The sequence below is a fragment of the Monopterus albus genome, unplaced genomic scaffold, assembly GCF_001952655.1.
Source record: "Monopterus albus unplaced genomic scaffold, M_albus_1.0 scaffold337.1, whole genome shotgun sequence".
In the NCBI taxonomy this organism is placed as follows: domain Eukaryota; kingdom Metazoa; phylum Chordata; class Actinopteri; order Synbranchiformes; family Synbranchidae; genus Monopterus; species Monopterus albus.
Window position 1 is genome coordinate 252,323 of NW_018128217.1, and position 7,993 is coordinate 260,315.

Genomic DNA, 7,993 nt, shown 5'->3' on the forward strand with positions numbered 1-7,993 from the left:
TCCATGTTGTGCAGAGGCAGGTTATTGGGCGGTAGTTGAATGGTACTGCTCCCTCCTGAGGGTCCTTCAGGATCAGGACTGTCCGGCCTTCAGTTAACCACTCAGGGTGGGTTACATCCATTAGTAGCTGGTTCATTTGTCCTGCCAGGCGCTCATGGAGTGAAGTTAGCTTCTTTAACCAGTAGCCATGGATCATGTCAGGGCCTGGTGCTGTCCAGCTCTTCATACTTGAGACCCTCTCTTGAATGTCTGCCATTGTAATGACTACTGTGTCTTGTACAGGGAGGTTGCTCTTAGGTCCACCAGCCACTGGGCATTGTTGGTGTGTGATGCCTCCTTCTCCCATATGCTTGTTCAGTCTCCAGCCTTGGTGGGTCTGCTCTCATGTTATTCCCCTGCCACTGAGAGTACACCTTGGATGGCTCAGTGGAGAACATTCGGTTTATTCTCCTGGCTTCAAATTCTCTGGTGTACCTCTTCAGCTGGGTGGCCAGGGCTGTGAGCCTTTGCTTGGCAGTTTCCAAGGCCTCAGGTATGGACAGTGAGTTTTAGTTCTTAGGTACCCCTTTGTTCATCACGCCTTTCTGCAATTCCAATAGCTGGCTAACTTCTCTCCTTGCTGCCTTGATCTTGGTCTCCAACCTCCTTCTCCATGGAGGATACTGCTGCTTATGGCCTTTGTTGAACTTATAGCCAAGCATCTCAAGGATCATTGTTGCTGTGGTGTATATTAGCTTGTTGGTCTCAGTGATGGTTGTAGTAGGGATTGTTCTTAGTGCTGCATTCATAGTCTTGGTAACCAACTACGGGAGTTCCAGGTGACCATCTTGCTCATGCTCTTTAATCTCAGGTCAGCTGCTCTTGCATCACAGTCATCTGGGCCTGGTACCCAATCTCCGGTGGTGGCGGTGGCGATGATGATGATATCTCCCCTTCTGACCTGTTGTCCTGGCTCCCCCTTGCTGGAGGATTCGTGTTGTACCCCGTCAATCTCTAGTTGTGATAGCATGTGCTTCTTGCGGATGTTAGAGCGCTGAGCTACTAGTTGTTTCGATGTTAGTGTAGATGTTGGGTTTTGAAGTGTCCATAGGTCCCCCATCCTCCGTATGTAACCCCTCTTGCTGGGGTTACTTGTATAATAGCATTCCAATAGCTCCCTATTCTCTCTTGTCCATGAATGTCTTGTTCCAGTAGCCCACTTCCATCAGAGAGTCCCAAGCTTGGATTTATGACACACCCTCTGTGCACCTTAATGTCTCGTAAAATAATTTTAAGACAGTGAAGCCTGCTGGATGTCAAGAATCAATAGTTTGTTACAAGTTAAAATCATTTTGAGGTGGTCATTGATTCCCAATAGAAGCAGGACACACTACTATACTGTAGCTCCTGCATGTGGCTCTTACTTCTCTTCTAATCGTCTCTCTAGATGCTACTTAATAAGCATAGCCATCTGTCTTTTTAAATTAGTTTGGGAGTATGTGCAGAAAAATAATGCAAAAATAAAAGTGTGTCACCCTAAAGGCCATCAACATTAACACCTCACCATGCCCATCAATAGGCCAGTGGCAAAGACTTCACTGGTGACATGCACCTTATGAAGACAGAGTGGCTCGACATGTCAGCAGGTTTTTACTGCCTGTCAGATTCAGTCAGTGGAATTTAGAAAGTAGGAAAATGTGGAACTAATATATTGTGAAAACACCACAACAGCTTATTTGTGAAACTTTCATGACTCCAAACTGGCAAAGTTTTAAAGTACTAAGATCATTTGAGTGTGTTCAGTTGGAGAACAAATCATTTTCTCAGCCTGCAGAAAATTTAGTGCAAAAATCTTTGACCCCAGTTAAAACACAGTTAATATTAGCTGCCACACAAGAGCTTTTAATAGTTTAATGTGCATTTATACTGCCATTTTTTCTGAAAATCTTCAAAATATGGAATTAAAGACAGTTTGGCATTTAAAAAAAAACATTTGTTTGCTTTAATGTTATGACTTGCATTAGTAAATGATACTACTCACTGACTATAGCCATAATTGAGATGGATATTTAAACAATAATACATCAGCTAATTTTATTTTTACAATTAAATATGTAGAAGTGTATTGTGCAGGACATTTTACAGGTGAAAAATAGTTTTTTCACTGCTCTGATTTTAGAATGGTGACATTGTTTCGCACCATATTTTTAGCATTTTGGCCAACATTTACACAGGTATTGAGGTATTGTCAGTGTTGTCAGTCCAGCTCCGACTGACTCTTTGGAGCTGGAGTCAAATGCTGATTAGCTCAGCTTAGTTTAGCATAAAAACATAGCAGCAGGAAACAGCTAGTCAGGCTCCATCCAAAGATCAAAAGCACACCTACCAGCAACTAAAGTTTATAGCACGTTAAATTTGCATCTCACTTTTCCAATTTGTTTACAAACAGATACAAAGTTTTATGAGGAGTTACAAGCTGTAATTGTTTCTTGCTGCACAGCAGCTGGGTGCCGTGGCTTCCCAGAGTTTTGTTCCCACTGTGAGGTTGCAGGTGGGCAGAGGAGATGCTGTACAGAAGAATCAGGCAGACAGAAAAACTGTTGTTCATTAAGAAATAATTACACCACACAACTATGTGTGAAAAGGACAGGATTTGGTGTTTCTGTCATTTCATGGCTTCTCATAGTGCTCACATCCCATAGTCAACACTGTAGATGTAATATAATCTGTATGTACTGGTTAAGGGAAGTTAGTATTAGCAGCAAGAGAAAATTTACAGGCTTGTTTTTGTCCCACTCAAACATTCCCACTGTTTTCTGCTCTCCTTCAAAGCAGCTGCTTCCATCTACCGTTAATTGTGTCCTTTGTGTCTTACTGAGTAATCCTTCTCCTGATCTCAGTGTGTTGTTTGCCTAATGCTTCATCCAATTATTGATGATTCCTCTGGATTTTAATCTTTGATATATTAAAAGTAACTTTACAGGGAAAATTAATGCATTAAACACCCACCCAGTTATTCCTCGCTATAAAGAAAAGCACGGAGCACAGGCAAAGCTCCATCAGAAGAGTGACGTGTACATGCAAGAAGGAGTCTGTTTATCTTAAGATTAATGTGCACCCACTGTTTCATCACTGAAAATATTAGAGCATTACAACATAGAAACATAAAATAACCTTCCAGCGTCATCTGTGAGACTTTTGCTGCTGTGTATTAAAAACCCTGTTGGTTCTTAATAAATAAAACTAAATTTGCCTGATTAGTCATTTAATCTTCAGTAAGGAAGAAGAGTAACATACTGACACAACGACATGAAACACAAAGCTGAAAACAGGCCTCATCACAGTAGGAGGCAAAGGAAAAATGTTCAGGCTAGATTAATGGACTGGTTGGTTTTTCTGTGTTGCATCTTTGGAGAGACACATGAGGAAAACAAAGATTCTGGACAAACTGATCTTTTTTTACTTTTCATCTATTACCCAATAACCAACTGACTCCTTTGTGTTGTTTAGCTGACTGTATAGACAAAACATTTTCGCCTCTGGTGTAAATTGCCAAGAGGATAGTCTTGGAAAGACTGAAGTAAAGGGGACCAAGAGGATAGTCTTGGGAAGACTGAAGTAAAGGGGTGCAAGTTTATTGAGAACAGTGAGAATCCAGCTTGTCACAGCTATACTAAACGTTTCTGGGACTGTTTAGACACTGGTGTTTCCAATTCCCAGAAGAAAGTAAAGGAATACAAAAAAATAAGAGGAAACGGGAAGAATCCAGAGTCTGCCACAGCTATACCAAAACTATGAGGTATCTACTCATACATGTTGATGCTGCTACTACTACTACTACTACTGTCATGCAACTGTTGCTTTTGATTTTTAATGTTTTCTCTAATTTGCATTCTACTGTTTTATCTATATATGCATTTTAAGGTTTTTATCCATCTATGTGCATTGTGTTGAGCACTTTGAATTGCTGTTGCATATGAGAATATGCTATATAAATAAGCTTGCTGACTGAATGAACAGGGTTTCTGGTTTGTTGGCGCTCAGTGATAAAAAGCCCCTGAGAAATGATACTCTTGCTCCGTGGTTAATGTGTGTGTCAAGCGACTTTAAATAACACCCTCAAGACTATTTGTCCTCATTTTATCCTATAGAAACACACTTGACTGCGTATAGTCTATCCCTTGAGCTAGTGTTGCTCATGGATGACTTCTGTCAAGGTGTGTATGATTAAATGGCTGAAGAGCACAAAAGCCAAGATCACTGCACACTCACTGTGTTTCAGAGGGATGAGTGAGGTCATCTTACCGTGGCCAAGGTCAGTGGTTTGAGTGGGTGATGGTACATCATGCACACCTCCACTTCTGCTCTTCCCATGAGATCTGTAAAAATAAAATTACCCAACATCTCAGATTGTAGCATTCATCAAAGCACTAGTGCAGACGTTTATTTACTCTCAGATGTCATTTGCAAAAGGTCAAAAAGGAATTTTTTTTCAATTTCTCCTTTCTTTCAGTGACAATGACAGCACAATGATAGAGGACAAAATAGAATTCCATTTTTCAGCTAAAGCACTGGGATGTGCATTTTCTCTCTGTGGTGCAAAGGTTGCGTTTGCCTCAGTTATTCTTATATTCGTGTAGAGTAGGTTTAGATAAAGGCATACATTTCAAGGCAGCAACAAAAATTTGGAAGGTCACATGCGATGTCTTTTAATGTTTAATACGCCCCTGACTTCCTCTTTGTTGAGCTGCTTCTGACAGTTTTGAAACAACCAGGCTCCTCTCTACAAACACTCACAGTTCAAAAATCCATATTTCATTTTTAATACTTTAAGTTCAATGTCACTTTGGCTTCTATGAAACAGGAAAGATGTGAGAACTGTGAATGCATTTCACGCCAAGCAATACAAGACTTGTCTCAGTAATACCAGTTAATATTTGACAGCTGGTTTGTCTTCTGCGTGTGATTATGTCTTTCTGATGTTCTGGTTTATGCATACAGCTTTGCAGAATATAAAGAACAGGTCAGCTCTTGCCATATTTATTGCAACTGTCTATTCTATTCATTTCTGTTCTGTTGTCAAAAACTGGAAAACAAACCAGTTCAGTGAAATGCAGCTGATTTGTTTTCTCATCATTCCCAAACAATGTGTTCAAACCCGCTGCCTATTCAAGAGTAGCTGGGGTTACAGGCTGGTGGCCACATGCTGGGCATCTTTGGTGCCCATGTGGGAGTGAAATATCACATTTTATTCTTCCATATCCAAGAAAAGACACTGTTCTGGCTGGTATGGACCTTAAATGTCTCCCAGCTCACAATTTCTCACCATTAAATGTGGTTTCCTTCCTTCTAAACATTTTGCCGTTTTGAATTTAAGAAACAAAACTCACAAAATCACCTTAGGCACTGCACATCTGTCATCATACACACTACACAGATATACTAAACTAACTAAAGGAAATCATAACAGTTATGCCTTTTCAAAAGGGTGATTCTTGGCAGGAGTCTTTTTTTTTTGCCTGAACACTCTTACCTTTAACAACAAGAAGTGTTTTTATATTTCTTTATATTTCTATTATGGGAAGACTGGGAATTATAATTAAAAATTGTTTATTTACATTGTTATACACACATTAGCAACCAGGGTCTCTATTCTTTAAATGATTTTCAATTGCAACAGTTTTATTATTAGCTCCTACAGGCTTTACAGACATTTTCCAGTGTTGTTTTTAAATGAGCTCTATACGAAAACTAGCCGACTTGAAAACTTTGTGAATCTAACAGAAGCAAGCTGTGATTCTACTGCAACTGAATCCACCTTCAGTACTGTCTGATATGAGGTCTGCATATGCACATCTTGGGTTAGAGTCCCCATTAAGAAATCTCTCTCATCTCCTCTAGTCCTACTTGTCATATAAATGCAGAAATGCTCCTAAAAAAAAAAGTCAGAGGAATAAAGTTACTATTTTAGTGCAGATAAACAAACTAAAGGTGTTTAAAGAGCTTTAAGGATTTATGCTGCTGCTGCATTAGTTTTCAACATAATTATAATTGTTTTACTCAACCTCAGGTATCTAAGTGAGGAATGCTAATTTAAAAAACCCACAGACTTCTCATTTTCTAAGACTAGGTTCCTTAGTTAACTCTAAATGACTTTCTCCCAGAGCTCTCTTTCAAAGTTTTTTTTATTTCTTTGACCTGGTGTGTTCAAGACGTCAATGCTCCACTGAGGCTATTATTTCAGCTGCCGCTAACACAGACCTAGAAAGTAACAATACAAGCTAAACTTCATATCACTCCATTTTTTTTCTAATCCTTTCCATCTCTGAGATTCTCCAACTGTCAGTCTTTCATTGTCCACCTCTTGCTATAATAACAAAATGAGGCATTTAATTATCTCAGGTTTAACGATCTAAAGACTGCTTTGTAATTGTTCTGCTGATGTTTTTTTTTTGTAAAAGGTCATCCGCCAAAGATCCAAATGTCATTTTCCAGTGGGTGTACGTGAAATTGCCTCCTCTTTATTTTAGCCATTTACTGTGCTGTTGCAGCTGTTGAATGTCTCCCCAAAGGGGCAGATTCTTCCATTTTAGTGCTGAATAGATGCACTTCTATTAGACTGCTATAGGTATTTATGTGCATGACACAAAAGTTCACCTTCTCTCACAAATCGGGGTGAAAAGATGAGCTCACACAGTGTCAGTCATCCTGACTGCTTTCTTTAAAGGTTAGACTTGAAAGATGCATGTGGATTAGTTATTCCTCTACTAATGTAGCCATTTTTATAGGCTTGAAAATGTCTATACATAATTTTTTTATTTTATATATAGACATACATATAAACTACAGAGTTACCGAATCGCCACATCTTTTCAGTTTGGCATTTCACCAGTATGTGTAAATGCTTCTGGGTGTTTCAGATGGATATAAAAGTATTTCTTAACTCAAATGTGTCATAGTTAAGCACAGAAATTGTAATTCATTTAGAATTATATATACATTTCATTCAGAACTGAGTGGATTGTACTACCAGAAGGCAACATAGCAGATATTGAGGGCAGCTACAAGTACCTTGGGATCCCACAAGCAAATGGGAACCATGAAGAGGCCGCAAGGAAAGCAGCAACCACAAAGAGAGTAAGGCAAGTCCTGAGAAGTCAGCTGAATGGGAAGAAGTAGTCAGCCCAGAAGTAGTTCTTTGGGACAAATCCAAGCTGAATGGAAATGCTGTGGAAAGATAAATACATACTGTAATTCTGCCTTTACACTGCTCAGTTCCTCTCTGTGAAGCATTTGTCTTCTTATCCCACTAATTGGAGAAAATGAGAAAGGAAATTTAATTAAAAAAAAAAGGAAAAGGTGATTGAAGAGAATTCGTTGAGTAATACCATCCCATCTTCATTATGTCTACTCTATAATGTTAGATGGAGAGGAAAACAAAAAAAGCTCAAAATAAAGCTAAAGCATATCTTTATTTTACATCAAGGTTATTTATGAGGCTGCCACACAGTTTACAAGGCATTTATGGACCACATTCACCAAAACAGTGACAGAACAGAGCTGACATACTGCTGCTCTATGTGAGCCTGCAGCAGTCCATTTAACTCCTACAGTAAAAGACTCCATGTAAGAAAAACTGTGAGCACAACTGATTTGGGAAAAAGTCCATTTTTAAAGTGTGGCAGTTACTGAGTCCTTCTTCCACTTGTTATACTTTCCTACATTACATTAGCCCAGTATGCCTGGAAATGATGGACTCTTCAGGCATCTCATGCTGTACATCGAGTGCCAGCGTAGCTTGGTGGGAAGACGAGTTTACAAACGGTGGAAAGGGCTTCCCAACAACTCAGTGACAGCAGAGAGAAAATAGAAAGTGAGCTGTTAAATGCAGAAAAGTGAAAAATGTAACATGATTAGCATGAAGAACCCAAAACCAGACTGGCAGCTACACCATCTTAGCTGACTCTCAAGCTTGGTAGTACTGATTGCTTCTCTCCTTTTTTGTACTGTATTA

The 7,993-nt window shown here is 39.3% G+C and overlaps 1 long non-coding RNA gene across 1 annotated transcript; it reads right to left on the reverse strand.

Annotated features, from left to right (window-relative positions):
• Nucleotides 1-1,980: 1,980 nt before the first annotated feature.
• LOC109974544 (uncharacterized) lies at nt 1,981-7,090 on the reverse strand. Its single transcript, XR_002276973.1, has 3 exons — nt 7,051-7,090; nt 4,285-4,358; nt 1,981-2,546 (listed from the first exon to the last, which is right to left on the reverse strand). It is a non-coding gene; the product is annotated as an uncharacterized LOC109974544 (long non-coding RNA).
• Nucleotides 7,091-7,993: the final 903 nt, after the last annotated feature.